The sequence below is a fragment of the Phalacrocorax aristotelis genome, chromosome 12 (genome assembly GCF_949628215.1).
Source record: "Phalacrocorax aristotelis chromosome 12, bGulAri2.1, whole genome shotgun sequence".
NCBI classification, from domain to species: Eukaryota; Metazoa; Chordata; class Aves; order Suliformes; family Phalacrocoracidae; genus Phalacrocorax; species Phalacrocorax aristotelis.
Genome location: NC_134287.1, coordinates 6331972 through 6358783, shown reverse-complemented (window position 1 = coordinate 6358783; position 26812 = coordinate 6331972). Strand labels below are relative to the sequence as shown.

The window sequence follows — 26812 nt, the reverse complement described above, 5'->3', positions numbered from 1 at the left end:
ATTCCTTCACTCGCAGGAGGACTGTAGGGTTTTCTCCTATGGTACCCTTCTGCACACAAAACATTCTAGAAAGTATTAGTAAAGCCACGTCATTAGCCTACTTTAAATTCTTTGCTTTCTTAAACTCTTTTGCTCCAAAAGCCAGTTGCTCCTTTGCTGAATGACCACCTTCTAACGTCTTATTGTTTCCTCATACTACCCCTCCTTCTTTGTTTGTATCCATCTGTTGTCCTTCGCTCACGCTCAGATTATAAACTCTTGTAGGCAGAAGCCTCTAGCATTTGTACAGCCCCACCCAGTGATCCCAGGCTTGAATTCCAAGACACATTGTAATACAGTAAGTAAAAAACCCATTAGTTTTCCTCTAACAGTTGAGATTTCACTGTTTTGTTAAGCCCCTTGAGTGCAGGAAGGACAAACCTGGAAGCAAATCTTACTGGGAACCAAACCTTTGGTTGGGAACCAAATCTTACTACTAATTTAGAACAGGCTGTTTATTCTGAGAAGGTAAGGAAATAGAATACATCAGTAAGTGAGAGCCTTTTTGAGAGAAACCTTCAGATGGCAAAGGCATTAGTAGAACTACCAAAGGTGACTGAAAGGCCTCTTCCTACTCAGGGCAAAAACTCACTCCACAATGAACAGTATCACATCCAAGGATGTTTTTAATAATCTATAAGCTGTGTCCAAATTCTTTAAATAAAATATAACAAATGCTTATTTGTATCTAGTTTGCGGTCACAACTTCTAAGTTCTTGTCCACCTATGCCTTATATTAATCTTCTCCTCTAAAATCGGACATTTGATGTAATTGTAAAAAAAAAAGGTACCTTTTGTGATTTTGGACAAGTAATAGGCAATAAAATATATTTTTAAAAATATCCTAAGGACAAGAATGCAACAGAAGATGCTGCTTGTAAAGGCAACTGGCATTAAAAAGCTTCGAAAGTCTAGTACTTTAAAAATATGAGAAGTGGAGGGCTTTCCCATGCTTCTGGGAATAGAGATTAGACATGAAACAGTAAGCTTCTACTAGCTACTGAATTGCCTTGTCTACCTTAGTAAGGTAATAAAAGGATCCACAGCTGCAACAAAGCTGCAACAAAGGGTCATGTTCCAAAAGGAGAGTGTTACTGGGTGACAAGTCAACGCACACAGAGAAGACCTCAGTCCACCACTGCAGAGTGTTTTGAAAAAGTAACTGTGATGCACCCCCTCCCACTATAAACAGTCTTGATTTTAGTTTGGATGCCGCAGGTGGTGAGGCAGCTCTCCTTCCCAGACACCGGCTAATGCTATTAATGTCTACTCTGCTCAGCATAAGTCCAGTGATATACTTCTGCTGGGAAAAAAATGTGGTACTGTTATTGTAAACCTGCTTTTGAAAAAAGTAATACTTTAAAAATTACGGACTTTATTTTGAAGCCTAAATATATTTTTTTTCCATTAGTGACAAACTAAAGATCACCTGGACAGATAAAAGAAGAAGAAAACTTCAGGAAAAAATATATAAGATTTCATTTTAAAGATTGGTGTTCTTTCCCTGTCCTTTGGCCTATTTTTTTAGTTTCTTAATAGTAAATGAGGTTGAGTTGCTAAGCTGTCTGGAGAGAATACATGGTAGTGTTAAATAAAGCATCAAAATCCCGACACAGTAAAAAATGCACTTAAAAAAAAATCTACTAAAACTTTTTAATTAAAAAGTCTTCCAAAGAGATACAAAACATTTACACTTCAATTTGATTAAGTTGTACTGAAAGAGAGCTCCCCCTGTCTGGTTCTGATAATTTTATTTCACCTTTCCACAGTAAACTTTTTTCTTTTTAAATACCTTGTCACTTCATTGTTATTTATTCTTCAAAATGCACCTCTTGCCTGAGATTTTGGCTGCACCTATAATGAAATATTTTCTGCTGTGGAACACTTGCAGTATCCTGCTAATAATCACACATGCTAAGAGTCAATCTTCAGGTTTTCACCTGCCTGCAAGTAAAATGATTTGAAACATCCACAGACAAGTTGCCTTGCTATTCCCCAAATTTTTGCCACCTTAAAGGAAAACATGAGCAGAGAAATAAATGTTGGGGTAGGTGAGGAGGAGATACAGAAATTGGCTTTTAAGATTAAAGAAACCAAATTCAAATAAACTGTCAGAGGGTAAATTGTCCTTTAAGAGGCTTACTTTAGGACTACTTTTCAGAACCTGTCTGACACGAATTAGTCAGTGTTAGACGCCTGATATTTGTCTCCATGAAATTTCTTCCTCTCTGTTCAAATCAGACTCTTATTAAACCCACTGAATAACACAGTCAAAGCCATAGCTTAATGACATCTCTGGGACTTTCCTTACCCTGCAGCCCAGCTCTCAGGAATCAGGAGAATTTTGTCTGACCAGATGAGAACAGAAAAGGCCACAGTCTCTTTTAAGACATGTATCATTCATCTCCCCTTCTCCCATCAAGCATTTCCTCCTCTTGTGATCTTGGGATTCCACAGCGATTATCAAGAGATGAAGCTGAAGAAAACATATTGCCTCCATGCATTTAACGGACAGTCCGTGAGTCTCTCTGCAAGGACATGTGAAAGGGAAGGAGCAACCTGCACAACAAAAGCAAGGTGGTATCAGCTTCAGCCCCCTTGTGTTTAAAGCGCTGTCTGCTCTGCTTGAATGGTAGCAAGGCCGCCACTAAGCCCTTGTCAACTTGTAGTAGTTATATTTGTATTTTTAATGAGCATTTGTAATAAATGGAAAACGGGAAATTCTACTAATTCTGCATTACAAGAGATCCTAGTATAATGTGATTTCTGTTTGATTATAAGGTTAGTACATACAGGACACAGAACAGCACATCACATATGGTCAGTTTATTAGTTTCTGAAGTAAAGCATAATTAATCAAGATCAAATGTAGTGGAAAAAAAATATTACTATGCCACTTAGTCTCCAAGAAGTATTTAGCTAACTTTATGCCACATTTTTGGCTTCCAGTGATTGCTTCTTAAATTAGCGTAGTTTGATGTTTTTAACTGACGTCCTCTGTGAAATATATATTGAAACAGGTAACCATAAAATGACACAAAAATAAAAAATGGAAGAAGTTAATTTCCATAAAACAAAGTATTCTGGCTGCATCCTGCTGAAATATCTAGAGATCCACCTAAAGTACAACACAGACAAAAATAAGACAGGAAATGTTACAGCAAGCAGTACTGTCAAACAGTACTTTCTCACATGAAAGCCTGTATCAGAGAACAAAGAACAAGAAGCCTTTGAGCTCCTTGCAACATCAACTGCCACTTATTAAATATCAGTGTATTACTGACCATATTTTTTTTAATAAATCTGTCAAATAGAAAAGTCACAAGAAAGCCACCAGTTAACATTTTTTTTCCTATTTGAGACTGTTGTGCAAAGGAATGTTATCCTTGTGCAAAACTCCAACACCTTTTTATGATGTAAGAAGCACAGTGCTTTGCATAAAGCTAGTCTCACCCTGAATAAGAACTTTCTGGTATAAAAATAAATTAAAAAGAACAGATGGCTGCGGAACATAGTAAAAAAAAAAAGAAAAGAAAAAAAGAAACAGATATCAAAGCATCACCTTCTCTTCCTAAATTTTCCCTGAAAGAAGCAGAACGGGAAGCTTTAAGAAGTTTAGATCATCTAATCCCCATAAGATTCAATAAAAAAACCTCATATACCAAACACTTTATTTGTAAAAAGTGCTAGATGCTCATCATGGGCTAACTTGGACACTGCAAAATGGTCTCTATAGGTGTTCTCAAATATTCAGGAACTGAATATAACTAAAGGGGAAAAGTCTTTACTGGAACTATTTATGTCAGAATTCATCAAACACAGCTTGGTTGTAAGTCTTACCTTGTTCTCTATCTGCCCTGAAGACATGGCAATGCTGCTCTTTGTTTACCTATGGAACATTTCCAGAGCATTTCCAAAAAATAATAATAAAAAATACTGCTAGGTAAAACCCAAGAAGTAGTAATAATTGCGTAAAAGCACATATATTATTTACAACATTAAATTCCTCACTTTCAGTCATTCAAGAGTTGTTTTTGTATAGCTCTCAGACAGGACAGCTTTATCTCTGGAGAGTGTCGGATTATACTTCCAGTCTACGTCTGGGCTTGTTGAAAATTGACCTCTTTTACTCGTGTAAGTTATAGTTTATAAACAAAACAGCTCCTTAAGAGCTAATGTGAGAGCTGCAATCATGGCCACATTAGCAGATGTACATGAAGTTGCCGTGTGTGCTCGCATCACGCTGCAAAGCACACCAGCAACAGCCTCAATGCATCCTACAGTAGAGGGACTACATGTGTGTCAACTCACTGTGCATGCACAGCAAGTCTTCTCCGTTGGGGGAGCAAACTGTATTTACATCTTTATAATCTACAGAAAAGCTTAATGACTCCCATGACCTAGTTGGACACAGAGATTTACTTGATTTGACCTCCGTTCAGGGTGAGATGAAGTATCCCCACCCATGGATACTGTGAGTATTTCCCATTAAAACTGACACATTCATGAAAATAGTAAGGGAAAGTCATCAAATGCCAAGACATTTGAGCAAATAGATAAGCTTAAGGAATGAAGTTGTAAACTAACATGTGAAGTTAAGTCTGGCTTGAATCTTTTATTTGTAATTAAATGCATGCAGATTTTCTTCTGTGGTTTAATAATGAGTTGTTTCACATGCACAGTCTGATCATGAAGGTTATGCTTAGTATTCTGCAGTAAAACAACATTTTAATTAATTTGTAAGAATATCAATTTCATTCTAGTCTTTGATGCTCTTAGAAACAATTACAAAGCAGCAAGAATTTCAGAAAACAACTGTTAGTATTATTTAATTTTAATCAGAGATCAAAGTTATAAGAAGTGATAAAAGCATCAGAAGTTTCTCATAACAGCTGAAAAACCTTTACATCCGACTAATTAAAAGTACAGTAATCTATAAAATGCACAATATGGATAACTCCAGTGATAATGACTATAATAGTCTATTCTGTGGCACATTTTCAGGGCTTCAAAATTACAAAAAAGAATTACGGAGTGAGTTGGATCTATTAAACATATTGACAAGTGTTACTTTATAGAATCTGTAATAACTATTTTAAGAGCTCTGTTGTGCCACAGCAGTATCTGTGCAGGTCACCACACATGGAAGGAAAATTAAAGAAACCCAGCCAAACAACCAACCAAACAAAAAAATTGAAGATTGGGATTGAAGAATGTGCAATTAAAGCATGCTTGGTTTCATTTAATGTCTAAAATATGTAATCTTCTAGCTAGCCCTGCACTGAGCCATTGCAAAATACCTCAGTCTGTAGAAAAAGTGATATATTCATCAAGCTTCATCAACTACATTTTAATTTTAAAGTTGGTAAGTGAAAGTGTATATATAAATATGAATATAAAATTATTGTGGAGTATCTAGAAGGTAGCCTTGTTTATTGAAACAATAAGCACTGTTATTTACCACCACTGATACTACCAAATCACTTTAGCAGTAAAGTTTCTATTCAAAATTAGTTACTTGCCTCAAGTTATAAACTGCTGCCTTTGTGTACATATCATGTTTCAAAACAGATCACTAAGTGAAGTAGCTCAGAATACTCCGATGTGCTTGTAGCACCTTTAATGTAGCTCATTTTTCTGAAGACTAGATTAAGGAAGAAAAAGCAGAGTTTCAGAAACATGACATCATTTTTAATTTATCAGCCAAGGAAACAGAGCCTAACTACATTACATTTAGGCTATTAAAAGGGGCATAACAGGAAGGTTATATATTTATTTACTTGTAGAACTGGTAGGGATCACTGTCCGTCACAATTACAGCCGCAGCACTTCATTCCTGACTAGACTTCACCAGCACCTCGGTTAGCCCACAGCATGGACCTTGGGGCTCCCTGTTATCAAACTGATGAATCTCAATGTGCCATGTCAGTTTTAAGCACCACCAACTGCTCAAGCACATAAACATCAGCAGCTAGCAGGTGCTGTGTAATACAGCATGCTATAATTCATATCTGTGCCCTACACTGTCCTTCCTGATTTTCATTTTAAGATATGCATTTTCAGTGTCATTGCTATGTTACCAATTAGCAAATGCTTAAAAGGTGCTGCCTGAAGCCGTATCCAGCGTCCCAAAAGGATAATCTGAGGAAAAGAGGGGCAAACTAAAAACAAGTCAATATAAAATGTAAAAAAGAAATGTTTGGGTTTTTTTGGTGTGGTTTTTTTTTTTTTTTTTTTTTTACAATCTATTTGAAACAGAAGGCCATCTGGTAAAATTTTACATGGTGTCAATAGAAAGCAGCATATTTCTGTCATGTTATTTTATATATATATTTTGCTTCAGTTTTCCTGAAAACAAATCCTAAAATTTAAAAAATAAATTATGACATCTGCAGGGAGTATAAATGTGTTATTTTAAAAGTGATAGATGAGAAAGAATTAAAGCATTCTTTAAGACAGAGTTGCAGGTATAATAATAACTAATCAGGATGGTAAGAGACAGGGAAAACCAAATTAATGATTTTTCAACTCAGGATTTTTTTTGTTGTTTCTAAAAATATTTTTACAAAACAGAAATGAAAGATGTGAATAGTGCTTCTATGACAGTGGCTTTGGGGTGGAGAGAGTATATTTTTCTTCTCTCTTTGAAGAAATAATTAGAATAATCACATTTCAAAAAACATCTTAGAAACTCAAAAATTCAAGGTTAGGTTAAAGACATTTCCTCAAGAACATCTACCTCTATATATGCCTATCCCTAAACCTGAATATATTGATCTGCATTTGCAGCTAACTTTCTGGGAAATGCATGAAAACCAAAAAGCCTGAATAAAACCTCATTTACATTTAATGCCCAGGATATCAAAGCTTTAAAACTTACTAAATGAAATGATCACCAAGTGGTTTCCCAGCAAAGCTTATCAATGCAGGAAAACACCTTACCTAGCACAGAGTCACCATAAATAAATAACAGGAGAACAACAATGAAAATACACTTTCACCTAAAAATATGTTTCTAAAATCCAAAGGCAATCTTCTTCTATCTCAGAGCATGACTAACTCTTTTACAGCTGAAAGAGGAAACTTGATAGTACCAGAAATACTTCTGAGCCAGATTTGTTCATATTTAAAGATTTTTTTTTTCAAAACACACCTTTATCAAAACGCTGCATTACAGATACAGATTCTGAGATCTCTAAGTGACTAAATCCCAAAAGTTACACACTTCTAACCATGAGTTTCATAGCTGAAATATAATCTAGGCTGTTGATATTTATAATACCTCATTTTCAGAAGTTCCAGTAAAAACAAAACCCAAAATATAAAACCAACCTGTACCAAACCCCCTAAAGAATACTATGGTTACGGAGAGGTTTTGAATCTATGTAAAAGACTTGGCAAAACAGTTTACCCCCATGGGAGCCATCTTCACATTAGTGCTTTGGCAGGAGAGGGATATATGACAAGCATACTAAATTCTTTGCGTTTTGTTACCCAAGGAGAAAATTAAAACCAGAACAGAAATATAATCCTTAATGGTACCAGTGGATTAACTGTCACTTTCCTAGCCAAATAATCAAGGATTAGAGGTCTAGCTTCTGAAAGGAAGTTTTTGTTTCTAGTTTTCACTACTCCCACAATGTCCTCATAAAACCCTGTCATCCAATCTACTGGAGATATATTTCCTAATGTAAAAGTAGAAGTTTGACAATCTTGGTGTGAAAACTTACATGGCAGACACACCATGATAGGAAAATCTCAGTGTACGGTCTTCTCTCTGCTGCTTCTGCATTTATATTGATTTGCATAGTTTCCCTAGGACTACTTCACAGGTGGGGAAGTGATCTCCAGGCAGAGGAAGTCTGGTCTCAAGGAGTATTTCTTACACAGAGCTTTGCCTTAGGACATGTCACTACTGACATGCAACATATGTTCTATATACATCAATTAGCCAGACAATAGTACGGAATGGCTGCAGGTTTAAAAAAAAAAGAAGAAGAGAAGAAGTATTGACACTGTTTTTCTCTGCATTTTGATCTGTTAAACCATTTTAGACTTGTTAGACAATAGCTAAGATCACCTCTTTGGGTGACACATGGTTGAAAAATTTTCAGTCTCATACAGCAAAGTTCTATCTACTGGGACAAGAGGCAGGAGCGCTTGACCTGTCTCCCACTATGTCTGTGAGGGGAAAAAAGATTGCACTAAAAAACCCCAAAAGCCAGAAGCACAATCTATTGTAAACCGCTTCCCTTCCCAGGTTCTGGGAGGGCAGAGAGCTCCCTTGTAAGGAGAAGACAGGTATAGATGGAGATAGAAGGAATGTTCCCTTCTCCCTAGATCCATAATTTAATTGAAGAGCTGTTCCTAAGGCATTTAAATTTGCATGAAATGAGGATCCTCCGTGCAAGCAACACAGACGGTGTTCCTATATTAGTTGAACCAGTCTCTGAAGCCACCACTGACTTCAGAGGGCCTAGACTCCTCTAATTTTAGCTTTATTAGGTGCCAAAGTTATAGGGCACAAAGAGGGTTGTTTGTGTAATCACATGACAGAAACAGTTACCTCTGACTTGTTGGCATCAACATTCTGGATTCTAATGTATCAGCATTACCTAAATATGGCCCTTGACATCATCAACTCCCCAAGTTTACTTTCCCAAATAAGCTTTGAGACATACAGAAATAACCCATAACTAAAGAAGCTTGTTTACTTTTATTAGACATTAAATAATAATTTTAATATATAAAAATATAAATTATATATAATTCAATGAAGATTAGTAATCTTCAGTTCACTTCTGAGGTACTGATGGATTTGAGATATCAGTATTATTTCATTAAAGCAGCAAAAAGTTGATCATTTTTCTGAATCCTACCTTGGGCCCAGAAATGTCAGCCTACTGTGGTTGCTGCCAAAACTTCCCAGTGTTGCCTGTGTCTCATGCAACTATTAGTCTTTCTTGCAACATCACTATGTTTCCCACTCTGAAAACCATGACTTCATTTAGCAGGGCCTATTGTGATAGGACAAGGGGTAATGGTTTTAAACTAAAAGAGGGTAGGTTCAGACTAGATATGAGGAAGAAATCTTTTACAATGATGGTGGTAAAACGCTGGCACAGGTTGCCCAGAGAGATGGTCGATGCCCCATCCCTGGAAACATTCAGGGTCAGGTTGGACAGGGCTCTGAGCAACCTGATCTAGTTGAAGATGTCCCTGCTCGTTGCAGGGGGCTGGACTAGGTGACCTTTAAAGGTCCTTTCCAACCCAAACTATTCTATGAGTTTCATCGATTACTACCTTGAGTTCTCTATCACATCTGCTGTATCACAGGACTTTCTAAGCTCCCGAGTGAGTTCCTTAAGTTGACATAATAGTTAGGCTTTGTGCCAATGGTGAGTTTTGGGTCTTGCCCAAGACCTTAATCTCAACCTATGATCTGACCAGAAACTCTGTTAGCAAGAGCAAAACAGGCTTTTCCAATTGACAACAGCAACAAACTCTTCGAGTGCAGGCAACACTGGACATGAGTAATAAAACACAAAGTTGATACGAAGATGTTCACAATTAATCCTGGTGATCAAATGAACCGAGAAACAACTAAAGCCACCATATACAGTAGAAACAACTTCTTGAAGAAAAAAGACTAACTTCTGTACACCTTACCCTCTACTAGCATTTACTGCTTGTGTACAGAGTGAAACAGTACAAATATTTTCCCTGTGGTCAGCAGTTTTAATTCTGACACTTACTTTTACACTGTAGCCTATTTCCTTTACATCTCATGCTTTGTGTTGCATGGGAGTCTAACACAGGTGACACATTCTGTGCTTGAGTTCTGGTTGATCAAGGTAGCATGGAAGGATGATCTATGAGCAACACAGCACTGGCTCCAGTCAGACCATCTTCCAGAAATGTTCCTTCTAGAAAATTGGTGCATTAGTGCTGAATCACAGTAGCAATAGTAGCACAGAACGTATCAACATTCTGTGGACAGAATATATCAACCTCAGCATACACGCTTGTCTGAAATAAAGGACTTATTGGGCCCAATGTTATTCAACATCTTTATAAGTGATCTGGATAACGGCATCAAGTGCAGCCTGATGAAGTTTGCAGATAACACCAAGTTGAGTGGGGAAGTAGACACTCCAGAAGGGAGAGCTGCTCTGCTGGGAGATCTGGATAGGCTGGAGGAGTGGGCCAGCAAGAACCTTATGGAGTTCAACAAGGAAAAGTGTAAGATCATGCACCTGGGAAAACTTAATCTGGGAGTGCAGCACAGGCTGGGATGCACCTGGCTGGAGAGCAGCTCTGTGGAAAGGGACCTGGGGGTCCTGGTGGGCAGGAAGCTCAACATGAGCGAACAGTGTCTGCTGCGGCCAAGAAGGCCAACAGGATGCTGGGTTGCATCAAAAAGGGCATCGCCAGCAGAGAGAAAGAAGTCATTATCCCGCTCTCCTCAGCGCTTGTCAGGCCACACCTGGAGTCCTGTGTACAGTTCTGGTCCCTGCTGTACAAAAAGGATGTGGACAGGCTGGAAGGGGTCCAAAGAAGGGCCACCAACATGATCAGAGGACTGGGAAGCTGCCATATGAGGATAGGCTGGGAGAGCTGGGTTTGTTCAGCCTTGAGAAAAGGAGGCTCAGAGGGGATCTCATCCCCACGTATCAGTACTTAAGGGGCAGCTACAAAGAAGATGGAGACTCCCTTTTTACACGGAGTCCCATGGAGAGGACAAGGGGGAATGGACACAAGTTGCTCTTGGGGAGATTCCGATTGGACATGAGAAGGAAATTTTTCACACTGAGGTTAGTCAACCATTGGAATAATCTCCCCAGAGAAGGGGTTGACTCAGCCATGTTGGACACCTTCAAGAGTCGCCTGGACAGGGTGCTGGGCCATCTTGTTTAGGCTGTGCTCTTCCTAGAAAGGTTGGACTAGATGATCTCTGAGGTCCCTTCCAACCTGGGATTCTGTGACTTAAAATACCAGCTTAAAAATGTTTCGCTATCCCACAATGTGCATTATTTTTGCAATTTAGTAATTAATCTGTAATTCTGAATATCTTCAGTTACAAGCCATAAAACTTAAAACGCTTGTAAAAAACTGAGTGCATTTTCAAATTACTTTATTCTGTAGAAAATTTAATTCAGGCTGAAATTGAATAGTTATCTTTAAAAAAAGCCTGTTTTGCTTTGTACACCTAACAGAATCAACTTCTACTTGCCTTACTTGCTTTATAAAATCTGAGAGATACGTAATAAAAAAGCAAGAATAATTTTTGGTTATATGATGACTCACAATACTTTACCTTTTCCCCTACTGGAACAATAGGAACTGATTGGACACATAACCCACAAGTTTTACTGAGATGCTTGACGTTACTGAAGTAATTAGACCTGGTGCGTTCACAGAAGGAAACAAGAACAAGATCTTTTATTTGCATTTCAACAGATATGTGCTTCTGAATAAAAGGCAATTAATTAAGAACATGTGGTTAAAAATTTGTTTTCTTCCAACAATATTTTAGCTATTGTTCAGTTGGCTTTCATTAACTCGCACCTCTCCCCTTTATCATCATATAAAGCTTACTTTTCTGTATCAGATTATTTCCAAATAATAAAAAAACCAAACCCAAATCCAAAAACTCACACTCCAGATTTCCCTCACAGTAAATAACTGTTTCCTTGTGTTCAGATGGAACTCGTGTTTCAGTTTATGTCCATTGACTCTTATTCTGCCACTGGGCACCGCTGAGAAGAGTATGGGTTCATCCTCTTTGCGCTCCAATCAAATATTTATAAACACTGATAAGGTCTCCCTGATCCCTCTCTTCGAGCACCCAGATCTATGAATGAAAAGATTAGACACAGGATTAATTCCCTCCAATACATTTTTGGTATCAGAATCACAAAAAAGGGAGCCAATCTAAGCGAGGCAGAGTACTGAAACACCTATAATGCTACTACTAACAACGAAGGAGCTTGTCTACAAGGAGGTCATCACAATGGTGGAGCCAGGTTCTTCATAGTGTTGCATAGTGGGAGGACTCAAGGCAACAGGTGTAAGCTGAAACACAAGAGATTCTTACTGCATATGAGGAAAAGCCTTTTCATTATCAGGACAGCCAGGCATTGAAACAGGTTGCCCCAAGAGGTGGTACAGCCTCTGTCCTCAGACATTTTCAAGACCAGACTGGGAAAACCCTGTGTAACCTGGCCTGGCTTCAACACTGACCCTTTTTTGAGCAGAGGGTTGGACCAAGATATCTTCCTGAGGCCTCTTCCAACCTGAATTTTTGTATGAGCCTATAATCAATGACAGAAGCGTTCACAGTTCATTTTTAATGAACTGAATAAGGTCTGAGCTAGCTCTACCACTGCGAAACCAAAACAATCCAGTCAAAACACCCAATACCTATGTTCTGGAAATACACACAATATGGACACACATACCATGCTCCCATAAGACTGTGTGGGAACAGGAAAATAGTCTTAAAGTAGAGGTAAGTGCGAGATATAGATGTTAAATGCTAATTCTGTAACAAGTACCCACACATACAGTAAAAGAGTGAAAATGGTACAGGAAACAACACTTCCAGCAGACACACATAATTGTCTTGCACACTACCTGTGCTGCAGATTACAGACTCATACTTTTACACCAGCCTAGGTAAAGGACCGTATTACCCACTGCTTCACAATTATCTAAGTTTATAAAACTACATCCCATTCTGGAGGAATTACCCTCTTCCTAGTTTCAACATGACTAAGGTTTTTTTTGACAATTACAGTTCTTGTTACTGAGCAGTTGTGTAACAAGTCAGATGCAAGAGGCACGTTCAGTCCTTTCCTCATCCAGTACCTAGGTAGGCTCCTCCGGTATTTCAGTGAAAGCAGGTGCAAGTCTTTCTTAAGTGAGAGTGCACTGAGCAGATTAATTAACTGCTTCCCCAACAGACTAAAGTGCTCCTGTTGCTCTAAAAAAATAAATGAGAAAATTTAAGTTTTCTAGAGATCTCCTGGGACAACTACTCAGATCAGAGATGAAATGCTTCAAAGCATGACGAACTTGTTTTTTCCATGCTTATCTTGATTATTTTAGCAGGAAAGGTGTTGGTTCTTGCTAAAGGTGGGATCAGCTTGACTACAGCTGACCTAAACAGCTATATAAAGTTACAGTGTTCTCAAGGTTTCTTCCAATTAAGGAAAGAAACAGATGATGGAACTTGGTGTCTGATGCAGTCTTGCTTATTTACAGGTAGTATTTAAGTACCACTTTTCTTAGCACAACAAAACACAAGCAGGCAACTGTTTTCTGTTCCTTACTACTCACCTTCATCTACCACACCATCTAAAGAGCTCTCACAAAGCTATGTCTGAATTCACACTTCAAATAGTCATTTGCACAAGGTCACGAGCTTTTGGCTCATTTTCACCTTTCTGTCATTTCCTCATTTCTCCTAAGAATTATTCAGCAAAACCCCTCAGCTACATGTACTGTTATTTTACTGAGTGACATACCTTTGTTTTGGTGCTTCTTAAATGAAAAGCAGAGGCCCACCAGCTTCAGTTAGCATTGTTACAAATAGAGTTTAAATTATTCTGTTATCCTACCTAAGAGTGAAAAATAGTGACCCCGTGCTTCTTCCAGGAAGAATTAAAACAGTATATACTCTTAAATGCTAAAGTGCTTTTAGTGTTTTCCTGTTTGTCCACTTATGCAACTACTCTCAACTACTCTGACTGTAGCATCCAAGAATCACACTAAATGACTGGATCGATCTCTGCTTTTTACGCTAAAGGTGCAAGCAATGAAAACTATGACTACTCTTCTGTGACATGTCTGTTACATGGAATTGTTCCCTTATTAGCTTTCCAAAGAGATATTTTTTTCCTTTAGTGCGATCCTGTTCTTACTGTCAACAAATTCAAAGAAAACATACAATAAAGGAATTGGGTCCTTTCTAGAGAGACAAGAACTAGCTAATATAATCCTGTGCTGTGCTATTCTAGTAGTCTACTCTCACATTAATCCTTCTGACAAATAGAGGGGAAAGACAGCATATACACTGAGATGATATACAAAAACCTAAAAATAAAGGTTTCAATTTAAGAATTACAATGGCAGGGTGATGTTTTGGGCATGCAGGCTGTCTTCTACAAAAAACATTTACCATATTTGGGAAACAAAAAAAAGCAAAAAGGGAAAGGGATAAAAGGCAACTGAATGCTTTACTTAAAAGCAAATAGCATGAATTTCAAGCCAAACAGATATTATTTCTTTACACTAGCCTCAGAAATGACTGAACACAGAATTCATTTAAGCTGACCACAAATGAAGAGCAGGGAAAAAAAAATGAGCATCTGCCACAGTCAAAGCGCCCCACTTCAATGTTAAAGAACTGAGTATGAGGGGCATGCAACATTAACTTCAGTAGGTTAATTTTGGGTGTCTCAGATTTTATAGTGCTAGAATTAGAATTGCTCCTTTGCACCACTGGCTTCTTACAATTTCTTTTCTTCATCCTATACCATCCTCAAAGTAAGAGAGTCAGGGTAGGCAGCCAGCATATATTTCAACTAGAATCTGGCCAAGGTTCTGGGACTACAACTATAGCTTAAGGTTCTGTCCTTCCCCGACTTCTAATGCTGGTTCAACATCAGCACTATAGCATTATCATGTTATTTCTTACAGCATCTATGTTTTTCTCCAGGAATTGGCTATCACTGCTAGGGACTGTTAATTTCTAACCTCACCTATCTGTCCCCACATGGCTGCAGATGGATTTCAGACATGAATTATCTGGATGATAAAACACTAGCTTTCCATAACAAGGCTCTACAGTTGAGCCCTACCACACATAGCTGCTGGTCAACTTGAATAATCACAGCAGAAAGCTCAGCTTTTTCACTGACAGCCAATCTGAGCCCCATCTTTTTGATTCACTAATAAAGTCAAGACCCGTAGATGCAAAACAGACTCTCAATTCTTGTGTTCTCAGCACCAAATACAGAATCTGATGAAGGGCAAAGAATGCCATACTTAGAAATGGAGCACAATGTACAACCACGTTTCGGTCTGTAAGAGGTGGGCAGGAAAATGGATGACACTGGGCTCTGCAGGCAAAGACAGTCCTCTTTTATGCTGGTGTCATATGAAGAAACTAGATTACCACATACAACAAGTCAAATAAGTACAGACTATGAGAGTAGGATAGAACCTAATCTATCACCGGATTAAACCCAGGCATTCCTCTTACCTGGGCTCTATTAAAACACAGACATCTTTCCACCCTGTCGTTCAATGTGTTTCGTATTCTTTGCTCCCCACCCCGAAAGAAGAATACATAAATTTTTTTATTATCTTCTATTTACTCTCTACTATCCTTTTCAAAATAAGAGTTTCACATGCAGCAGGTTAAGCCTGATATTTGGCAAGAAGATATAGCAGTATTTTTAAACTGTTTGCATTTTCACTGGGAGATAATGTGAATCTACGACGAGCACACGAAGTAACTATTCTCAGACAAGCACACAGAGTACACCTTAATTTGCCAGATAGGATCTGAGGTCACATCAATATAAGAAGATTCAGGAATATTAAACCAAATTAAATCTAAAATATACTGATGCACGTGTACACATATTTCTTAAGAAATAAAATGGCCATTCAGTGAAATACACTGAATGGACACAAGGAAGTAGTGTTATGTACCTATTGGTTGATTTAAATAAAAATGTTTAGTTCAGTTTAACTTTGAATGACCCCATGTTATACAAGTTAACACACTTCTATAACTTCAAATTATTTATGTACATAACTCACCCTTTTCTTTCTCCCTAGCTACAGTACAGCTTTATACAGCACGTTATACACCAGGTATTCTTCTAACAGGTCTTTCTATCCCTCCACTGGTCAGCACGCTCCAAGATTTTTCCATTCAGTAGATGCCCTCCATTTTAATCTTCCCTCAGAGTAATACTACACATCTGCATTTAACTACCTCTGACAGTTATTAGCCTGAATACTTAACTAATCTGCATTCTTTTGTACAACATGTGACTGTATTGTTTCTCTCAATTTAGCATGATCCGCAAAGTTGGAAGCCTTTCTTTCAATACCACAATCTAAATATCACCTAAAAGTAATTAAAAGTTTTTCTTATGCCAGTTCCTTAATACATTCTTAATCTGAAAGAAACACATTACAATACATCGCTTTTCCTTCTGCTGAGGTCCTTTTCAAAATCTGATATGCTATGGGCTTTTTTTTTTAAAAAAAATCTTTGTCCCATTTACCTATTAATTGAATATACAGAATGTATTCGAATATTAAACAAACACCCCTCTCAAAAGTACTCAATGCAAGTTCAATTGAAGCAACTGTAACTTCAACAACATACAGCTCTATGGATTGTAGCAGAACTAATGTTATGTTTGCAAGTACCCGTGCTAAAGTGTCTGGTGAAATCTGACAGTTAAAAACCACTGTGTTTCAATTACTAATGTAAAGAAGGTCTATCACCTGCCTTCAGTGAAAAACCAGAGGAAAAACATCATTAGAGTAAAGCAGTTTGTTCTGTCTACTTGTAAGCGAGCCTATAAAAAGAAGCATCGTGAACATCTATTAAAGTACATAAATATATAGGACTAGATTCTTTAAGCATGAAGCCAGAATTTGAAAAACTGACTCCTTTCAAGTCAATCTAACTCTCAGAAACATTAAATATCAGTTGTCCATAAAGGATAAATATACCATTTGGTAGCACAAAACTGAGAGAATCCAAAGTCACCAGCCAGTTCTGAGACTGTGCTGGTAGTAGTGCTGTAGGGCATTCAAATCTCTACTTCTTTACTTCACTCAAGCATACTCTACTAAATAGACAGCTTTACTGCCATCCAAATATTTCCCAGGTCTTTTCCCCAAACAGCACACTACAGCAAGTTAGATAATTTCCAGCTCTCCCATTGCAACCCCATTTGCCCAAGGAACCCACAGGAACCAGACACAACACAGCCTCTCTCAGATGCTTTTGGCACACAGTAACACAGCTCTCCTTGCTTTTTGGGCAGTTCCAATGTCACTATTCTCCAGCTGTCAGAGGAGGCACTCAGGAAGCAGTGAGAAACCAGGAACAATTGTATTGCCTGGAGGGATCTGAACATAAACCTTCCACTATACCTGCGCATCCATTTTCAGATGCTGGAGGAAAATCAGGAAAACAAGGCCCATTTCTCACTCACTTTGTGAAACTATTTCACTTTGCAGGCGTTGATTAACTAACCAAAGATTAAAAGTGAAATTGTCTCTGAGGCAACTGCCCTTAAAGACAGGAAGCTCTGAGACACAGTCCACTTCTTCAGGGGAGGGGTATGGGCACTGTGGCTGCTTTCTCCATCTCATTAATATTTAAAATAATAGAACAGTTTCAGTGTAAAGGTCCAAATCCAACATTCTACTACAAAATGTTCTATGAACTAACAGCGTGGACACTCTCCCAGCAGGTAGAAGATGTGGATTCAAAAGCATGTAGGAGACAACCCAGGTTTCAAATCCTGAATGAGTCCTATGCGTGCATATGCTGTGCTATGAATTGTATGTCCACTCACTGTCACAGCCAGTAGCTACTACACAGAAGTGAATGATAACACACTGAAGATCCCTTCAGAAAAAATTGAACTACAGGCATCTATATCTTTGGCACCCAGTTATTTCCAAAATATTTTACTTTAAGTTGTGACAAAAATATCCCAAATCCAAAGTTCATTTACATCTAAAGTTGGTCAGCCAAAGATTTGTTCACCAAGAAACACAGTGATCTACTCTACAGACAGTTTCTGCTGCTTCATAAGAAAGACTGGTTTCTCAACTTTAAACAGAAAAGGAGGGAAAAAAAAAAAAGAGAGATATTTACCCAGTGCAATGCATAAGCAAAATATGGCAAGACAAACCACTGATCCTGCCTAATTTACTGCAATCCAAACACCAGGTGTGCACCTGAACCAGTGAATTATTGATTTTGTCAAAATACAGGTGAACAGGTAGAGTTTTGACAAACTGGTGTCATCTATTGAGAAATATTTCAGAAAAGAATTCCATCCCAAGCAGCACTAATCAAAACCTGCAGTTCAACAGGGTTTGAGGTTTAATTTCAGAACTCACAAAAACCACATCTGGGAGATGGTGAAGAATGAGAAGCAGAGAGCAAAAACAGAACTGGAAAGGAAGTGTGAGGAAAATAAAATAATAATAAAACCCCAAACCACCACCAAAATAAAAACCCCACAAAAAAAATCCCAGAGAAGCCAGAAAAAGAAAGCATAAATATGTGACAAGGGAACCACAGACTTAAAGGGAAAAAAATCTGCAAATAGAATGCATAAAAAGAAGTCTGCATTAGATATTGATTACATTTAACAACAGACAACAGGAAAGAGACAAAAGAACAAGAAATCAGAACTCTTAAGAAATGTAAAAACTGTAACTAAAAAGAAACTGTGACTAAATTACACTGAAGTTCCTCCCTCTTCAACAGACAGAATAAAGCGCCTTCTAAAAAAATAGTCGCATTATATATTAAAGTGAGGAAGAAAAACCTTATCATCAGCAAAGAGGTGGGTGGGACCTTCTTCTGCCATACTTGTCTGAATAACACTGAATGGGCCTTAGAAAGGATTATCTAGGTCTTTTGGGGGAAAACCATTTATAGCCCTTCCCATCTGACTCTGCCTTCCTAAACTCATTCCCTTGATATTAAATAAAAAGGGACCAATTTATAAAACTTCAAATAGGCACAATGTTTTCCTTTTGACCTTACAAATTAGAACACAATATTCAATATTAACTTTTCAGAGCCATCCCACATTAAACAAGATGGTACTAAAGCTAAGTAGGTCTTTACTCAGCATCAAAATTAGAATGTTAAGACATTAAGAGATCAAAATGAAGGTATTTTATACTTAGATACTTTGCTAACTAGAGGGTAAAATTCATGTTCTGAGGAATTCTGAAGCTTCAGTAGTACAAGAAATTATTTCACTTAAGAAGCAAAATTTCTTACAGAATTTGGAGAAGGAGAAATAAGTTTTCCCCAAGCTCTGGCAACGTGGTAAGCTCGGCCTTACAACTAGGATTCCTGTGACCTGTAGTTCCCTTAAAGTCAGTTAAGCGTAGGAAAGACACTAATTCTATTAGACAGAACAAATAGTTTCTCATTAAATACTAAGCTGAAGTAGTGTGTCAACAGATACATTCCCTCCAAAAGTTTCTGACCAACCCTACAGTGATATCCAAAATTCCTTCATGTCTTATGTAAGTACTTTTTAAAGTGGTAAAAACAAGCTCATCTTAATTACACACTGCAGTAGATTTAATCCACTGTACATGAGGCATGCTATTCAGTGAAAAGTTATATTGAAGACCTCTCATTCGATAGCTACCAAAAAGAAACTTAAATCTGAGTCTCCTCCAAGGCTTCCTATTAACAACTCACTGTCTATGCTTTGGCTGCTCCATGTGTTTAAAAAACTAAGATTATAATAAGACTGTAAAAATACACATTGTTATAATCTTATTATCCTTATTAAAATCTACAACTGAAAAATTATGAAGTAGCTGTTGCTCTTGTTAACTGTGCACAATGAACACATTTCATGGGACCAGGATCAACAACACACGACTGCAGAGGCAGAGACTCTGTCAAAATACTAATGCACATATAATAAGCTATATGCAGAGACAATTGGTATTTTTAGATGCATAATTTAAAAATTGCTCTGCAATCCTAACAATCTTTCTCTGAATCTTTTTAGCAAGGAATCTTTTACAGATAAATGCAAAATCCTCTCCATCGAAACAAACACTTGCAGTTTAAGATCTAAACAGTTATTTCCTTCCTCACATATATATATGCAAATTATTATTTCCTTTTAGTAAATAAGAATACCCTCGGATCACAAAAAGTAAATTAGAAACAGCAGAGCAGCCCATATTTCTCTATCAACAGTGTAAAATAATATGATCAGCTTGCACAGGAACAACATGTTAAAACATGTGTAGTGTTATTCTACAATTGGCTGAACATTTAATTATCTTAATCAGTATATATTATCTGATTTTTTTAAATGAAAACTTTACACACTGAATATTAGAGTTTCTACAGAAACAAAATAACACAACCCAAAATGCTTTAACAGCATTTCCTTCTAGTGCGAGCTGGCACAATTTAAATATGTCCCAGAGGGCAATATAGAGCTATGTTCAATGCTTGTGTATTTCTATTGGCTTCCATTTGATTAAAGGAAACTGCTTCATTATAGAAGCAAAGTAGAACAATCCCTTGGAGTATTAAAGTACAATGTGCATATGACCACACAAGGATTCAAAAGGAGATACAACGCTCTTTTCTGAATACCTGATTACCTGACTTTGAGAAATGACTCTTTAGCGAAGATTTATATTACTCCCGTTTTCTAAAACTCCATACGTAATTATCATAACAGTCCTCTTTTCAAGATAATTTTAGTTTTTGAATTTCTGTTTTCTATCACTGGCACTATTTTTGTCATCAGGATACAGGAGATAAAGTACAAGCATAAAAAGCCAGCCATCAAACATTGAAACAAGTGTCTTAAGCTTCCATGATTTTGCTGAGGGGGGATGAAAAAAAAGGTGAAAACAACAAAAACATTCATCTCTCTAACCTGGTAAAGAGGCCTAATCTCTCAGGACTTTTTGCAGTGTACAGGCATGGATCTTACTTTAGGATCCAGAAACTTGGAACTAAGATAAAAATGCACTAGAGTATGAAAATAACAAGCCTTTTCTTTTTCTTCATTCTTCAGTGCACATGTCAGATTTTGAATTTAGAAAACCCTAGAAGCACAAAAGAGTCTATGCATTGTAGGGATATTTCATTAATCTACTACAGGACGGGAGGGAAAAATATCACAGCCAGAAAATCAGTGATGCACAGGTTACCAATACTACTGGAAGGCTCAACATTTAATAGTATAGCACAAAATCAAAGTTAAATGAAATTCTGTAAATTAAGTAATCAGATTTTTAAAAACCCAACAAAACACCATCTCACTAAATTAAGCTATTTATTTACAGAATAAACTAAAGGTAGCATGTGGTACAAAGGAAGCAGAGTTGGATCTTTCTGAGACTGACAGAACCTGATGTTCGGGGACTAGGTCTAAAAGACGTCCAACTGTTGCAACCTACAAAAAAAAAAAAGTCTTAAGTGCTTATTTTCAGACTGCATCTTAGGAATCTATCACTACAAAGTGTCAAAGTTGACAATTGCAAATGATCTTCCATCTTAAATTTGACAGTACTTTTCTTTATAAATGGTACAATGGGAAACACAGCAGTGTGGGAATTCATGTGAGGCAAGTCTGGAAGATGTTTGAGAATCTGGCTGTTATAAGACATGAACTTTTTAATCCTGAGAATTATCTATGCTTCCTTCATATATGACAAGGTCACAAGATAAAATATTTCATTACAATATCTGTGTAAGGCTTATTTTAAAGAATTAGTTTATCTAGAAACAATAAATAAATTCTGATGTTCCAGTCAAAATTTAACTTTTTGTATTTTGTGTTACAAACTACTGTTTGCAAGGCTTGACTGCCTGTCATTAAATAAGGTCTGCTTACTGTATAAAATGCACAGAGCAGCTTAGTTGAGTAATATGGCATTTTTATGGCTATGATTTTAACTAGTTAAGCCAAGGAAATAGATGTCAGCTACTTTATTTTTATCTTACTGTTGAAGTAAAGCTGTAAACCTTTTCCTTTCAGAAATAATCCTCAAACTGATTGCTGTCAACTGATTGCTGGAGGGAAAGTCTGTCAACCAAGGAGGGTGGAGAAGAGGAAAGACAAGCTCCTTCTTTCCATGTGTAACCACCTTTCCATAAAAATGGAAGCTAAATCCAACATAATCTTTGTAAATTAAAGATCTATTCTGCATGAACATTTAAAAAATTGTTCTGTATAGTAGCCAACACATTAATTCAGGACAAACTACATCTGACTAGACTCCATTATCAAAGAGACACGATGTTATTCAAGTGTTCAGAATGAAATCCTGTATGTTTGTTCCTTAAAAATGAAAGCATATCTTGTAAGAGCTGATTTTGGACACTAAGGGATATAGTCTGCCCTTTATATGCTCCAAACAAATTTATACCAGAATTCAAACTCCTATCAGATTTCTACGTCTAATGGCCTTATACCGTTCATTTACAGAAGATGACCTACCTCCTTCAGAGGGCATAATGAAGATCAGTAATATCTATAAAGAGTTTTGTACCAAGTAAGCACTATATAAATGCTAAATTATGGCCAGGGTAAGTAGCCCAGTTTCTGTCCATCCAGAAACTAAAAAGTGACACTCGATAGTTGGATTACTTTATTCACTAGTGTCTAAAAAACAGTATATCTACTTACTGATATTTTGCCATTTATCAACACAAGCTATCTCTTTATTAACTTGCTTCTGGGCTTTTAATTTTTTTAGGATATTCACTAAGATCCTATTGTAAATAAATACAATCTTAGAACACATATTCTGTGGTCCATCCCTGCAAAAAAAGGAAAGTCTTCTATTTGCAGTTTATACAAAGTTTGATTAGGCATCTTTTTTTCCCCTTTAAACACTTATTAGATGACAAGAAGGTAAGACTTTACTTGCAGAGACTTAAATGTAATACACAAAAAGATTGGTTAGCACTCTGAAGAATCATAGTAGGGAAAAAAGATTAAATAACTTTCTTCATTGTTCTGCAGGTAATGTGTAACATTATACCTAATAACTATATCTGCACCGTTTATAGCACCAGTTGAAGAGGATTTGCTCTGCCTTTCCAACTTGAACAGATGTACAGCATTAACAGGAAATTTTAGACAACAACAAGAAAAAACAAAGCAATTATTTTTCTGAAATTCAGATGATCAGCATATGCATTTGTATTGATTTTGGAGATAAAAGTAAAGGCTAGAGCTGCGTACTTGCACAGGTGCCCATTAACACTTTTTCGACTCCCACCTGTTCACTGCAGTTTAGATGCCAAGAGCCATTTCTCTCAGAATTCTGGAGGCATCCTGAGATGCCTCAGCATCATACAGAGAAGTAAAATTCTCCTGTTTTTTTAATGGAGTTCCTGCAGGATGTGAATTCAGAACCAAACTGCAAAGACTAGATTGCTTCTCGAAATCAGTGTCAAGGTACTAAGTTGAAAGTATAGTTAGTTCATCACTGTGTCCCTACAACACCATATCTTCCTTTCAAGGTGGAGAAAAAAAGAGAATCTGCAGTTTCAGTATTTTAAGTACTACCTTTTGCAGTATTCTGTAAATGGAAAGCCTTAATTTCATGAGATGGTTCCCTTTCCTTGCTCTTCTGTGCACACAGACACGAAGAAAACACAGCTTTTTAGCTAAAAGCAAATGCATCAGTGACTTGCTAAGCCAACAGAAAACTCTGTTCAAGCAATATTGAATAAATTTTCCTCAGACAAAACAGCTTGATCCTAGAAGAAGCTTAAAAATAGCACTCAGTATCACCCTAGAAATCTTAAGCTTTGTTTACAATGAGGGTAGTCCAGTTTCTGCTTGCTGCTGCTGGCAACGCAGGTGAGTGTGGCCTAGCAAGAGGAAATGTGGACTACAGGTGCAAATTTTCCTCAAGCTTTTTTGCCATCTGAAGCAAGCATATATTTAAAAGCCCTTGGATTTTTCTAACATAAGATACACAATTGCTTCAGCTGAATGAAAGGCCATTTGGACTTCATGAACTTCAGCCATAGCCTGATTAATTCACCCCTATTTCACAACCAATTACAAGACGACACATTTCAAAATCTCCATAACTATATCAAGCCCAGAGGGTCCTTCTCCCTTAAAAATGAGGAGGGGAAACAAATTTAATAAAAAAAAAAAAAAAAAGCAGTGCCTCTGTGACATACAAAATAACACTCTATTCCCTGTGTCAAACACATGGTATGGGTAGTTCACACTCATCCACAAAAACATAGCCAAAAGGACAACTGTCAGTTAGTATGAGTGTACACACATATGCCAGTGCTATTAAATCAGAACAAGGAAATATGGTGAAAAGATATTTTTACCTGTTAAGTATCTTGGCCACACAGCAGTAGTAATCTACATTATCACTGATGAAGTATGGAAGTGAGATGAGATGAAAACTGGTAGAACTGCTGGGCTCAGAGGATTGTGATCAGTGCCACAAAATTCAGCTGGAGGCAGTTGCTAATGGCTCACCCCAAAGGGCTGATACTGGGGCCAATGCTGTTTAACATTTTCATTAACGACCTGAATAATGGGACTGGATGCACCCTCAGCAAATTGGCAGACCATATGCAACTGGGAGTAGTTGTGCTGTCATTCAGAGGGACATCAACAGGCCGGAGAAATGAAGTTCAGCAAAAGGAAATGCATGTTCCTCACCCAGAGCAGAATAAGCCTGTGCACTAGTAAAAGGCTAGGGACCAACCAGACAGAAAGCAACTGTGCAGAAAAGGACGTGGGCGGTCCTGCTGGACAAGAAGTTGAACATAAACTAGCAAAGTGCCCTTGTGGCAATGAAGGCCAACACCCTCCTGAGCTGCATTAGGAAAAACACTGCCAGCAGGCTGAGAGAGGTGATCCTTTCCCTCAGCACCAATGGAGTCACATCTGGGGTACTGTATCCAGTTCTGGGCTCCCCAGTACAAGAAAGACATGGACATACTGGTGTGCATCCACTAGAGGGCCGCAGAGATGATACGGGGATTGAAGTATCTGTCACATGAAGAGAAACTGGAAGAGCGGGGATCGTTTAGCCTGGAGAAGGCTCAGGAGGGATCTTATCAGTATATGTAAATACCTGATGGGAGGAACGATAGAAGACACAGACAGACTCTTCTCAGTCGCATCCAGTGAAAGGTCAAGAGGCAGAAGGCATAACCAGAAATACGGGAAATTCCATCTGAACACAAGAAAAAACATTTTTTCACGTGTGGGTTGTCCAACACTGAAACAGGTTGCTTAACAAGGCTGTAAAGCATCCATCCTTGGAGGTATTCAAAACCCAACTGGAGACAGCCCTTGGCAACATGCTCTAGGTGACCCTCCTCTGAGCAGGGGGATCAGACTACATGATCTCCAGGGGTCCTCTCCACCTTCTCCAGTTCTGTGCTTATAGATCCATTTGATTTTTTGTGTAAGTAGCTCCATTACATATATAAAGGCAAACTACTGCTATTTAGCATGATAACATTAACATCTTATCCTGAATTTTCAATGTATCTCTTACATGACATACTCTGCTTTCTTATCTGCAATTAAAAGTTTTAAGCATGACACAAGAGTGATACTATACCATCATATTTCTATGGAAATCTTGTTATACTTTGGGGATTAAGCAAAATCAACAGTAGTGAAAGGTTTAAAAAGAGTTGCAATTGCAATATCAAACTGCAATAAAAGATTAATGCAAAATACAATTTCTATTTTTAAAAAGTAAACATTTAAAAAATAGTTTTTTCCAAACTACACTTCAACTTGATTAATGAAATGTACCCATATCCTTATTCCAGCTCAAGTTATTCAAGCCATTGCAGCACATATGTCCCTTTAGTAGCTTTTCCACTTACTTCACATTTCAGTTAAACGTCTGTTTCATTAATATGAAGGGCTTACCTACCTGCTCAAGGCTTAAAAACTTCTTAATCTATTTGTTAGTTTTAACCAAGGAGGCTTAAATGCATTTTTTCCCCTATAGAAATTTCTTCAATATTTGAACAGAATAGATTCTTACATTAATAATTAGAAAAGCCAGAATTCTAAATGTGCATGAAAGGGTGATGGTTTTTTGAGGCTACAGATGGAGGTGCAGTCCTGCAGCAACATTAGCAAGAAATTCTGATCAATTCCACAGTTTCTATTCAAAACTCTGTGGGCAGCAGGAAGACTGCTAAAGCTCTGGTACTGGCACTTGTTTTGCAGTTGCAAGTAGAAATAAGGACTGGATTGAAAATAGGAGCAAGAAAGGTCTACGAAAGAAAGAAAGAGACAGAACCCTGGAGAGAGCCTTCACTTTCAAGGTCTAGGAAACTTGGACATAAAACTGAGAAAAGGGTTTCAAAACCCTTTCAGCAACAAGACATAGTTTTCTTCTGCGGATCCACATGAACCAGCTATCCGCCTAAAGTGATAGCTAAAGAATTACAATATGTTTAAATAATTTCAACAAATTTACTCATCACAAACATAGGTTATTCTGTTAAATAACAGACTGACCTAAGTAAATTTTAAGTTATGCAGTCACAGTTACTACTTTCCACTTCTATAGTACATTTTCAGTAGTAACTCAATGACTCAATTTTCAAGTGTTGCCCATGCCATCATGAAAATCCCACTATATTCCACCTCTATCCTGTTTTTTTGTTAAGTCTCAAGAGAACACCATCTGAGCAGCTGAACAGAACGGACAGTAATTGCAAGGGGGGAATGGGGAAAGAAAGTAATAGTAGGGACACAAAGCTGAACTAGGAAATTGTTAAAGTATTAAAAAAAAAAGTGTTTGGATCAGTCCCCTGTTCTCAATGACTAAGGCACAATGGCTTTTGAGCTATTAAATTATTCCTCCCTGGATTACTAACGGGTTGGTCACAGGGTAGGGAATTTACAAAGGCCCTAGTATCATCAGCAGAAATCTGTAGGGTACCACTTCTTTTAAACACTGAGTAGCA

At 37.5% G+C, this 26812-nt stretch overlaps 1 protein-coding gene across 4 annotated transcripts in view; it reads right to left on the bottom strand.

Moving 5' to 3' along the window:
- Positions 1-26812, bottom strand: part of LOC142063510 (heparan sulfate glucosamine 3-O-sulfotransferase 1-like) — a 68816-nt gene that overhangs the window by 36594 nt on the left and 5410 nt on the right. Inside the window, exons 1-2 of one of the 4 annotated variants that reach the window (XM_075107321.1) lie at positions 15308-15393; positions 11698-11893 (exon numbers count right to left, since the gene is read on the bottom strand). The exons of 2 other annotated variants lie outside the window; for them this stretch is intronic. The gene's annotated coding sequence lies outside the window, so the exon portion shown is untranslated. Of the gene's footprint in view, positions 1-11697; positions 11894-15307; positions 15394-26812 lie in introns of those variants that run through there. One more of the 4 variants, XM_075107322.1, reaches the window with a different exon arrangement.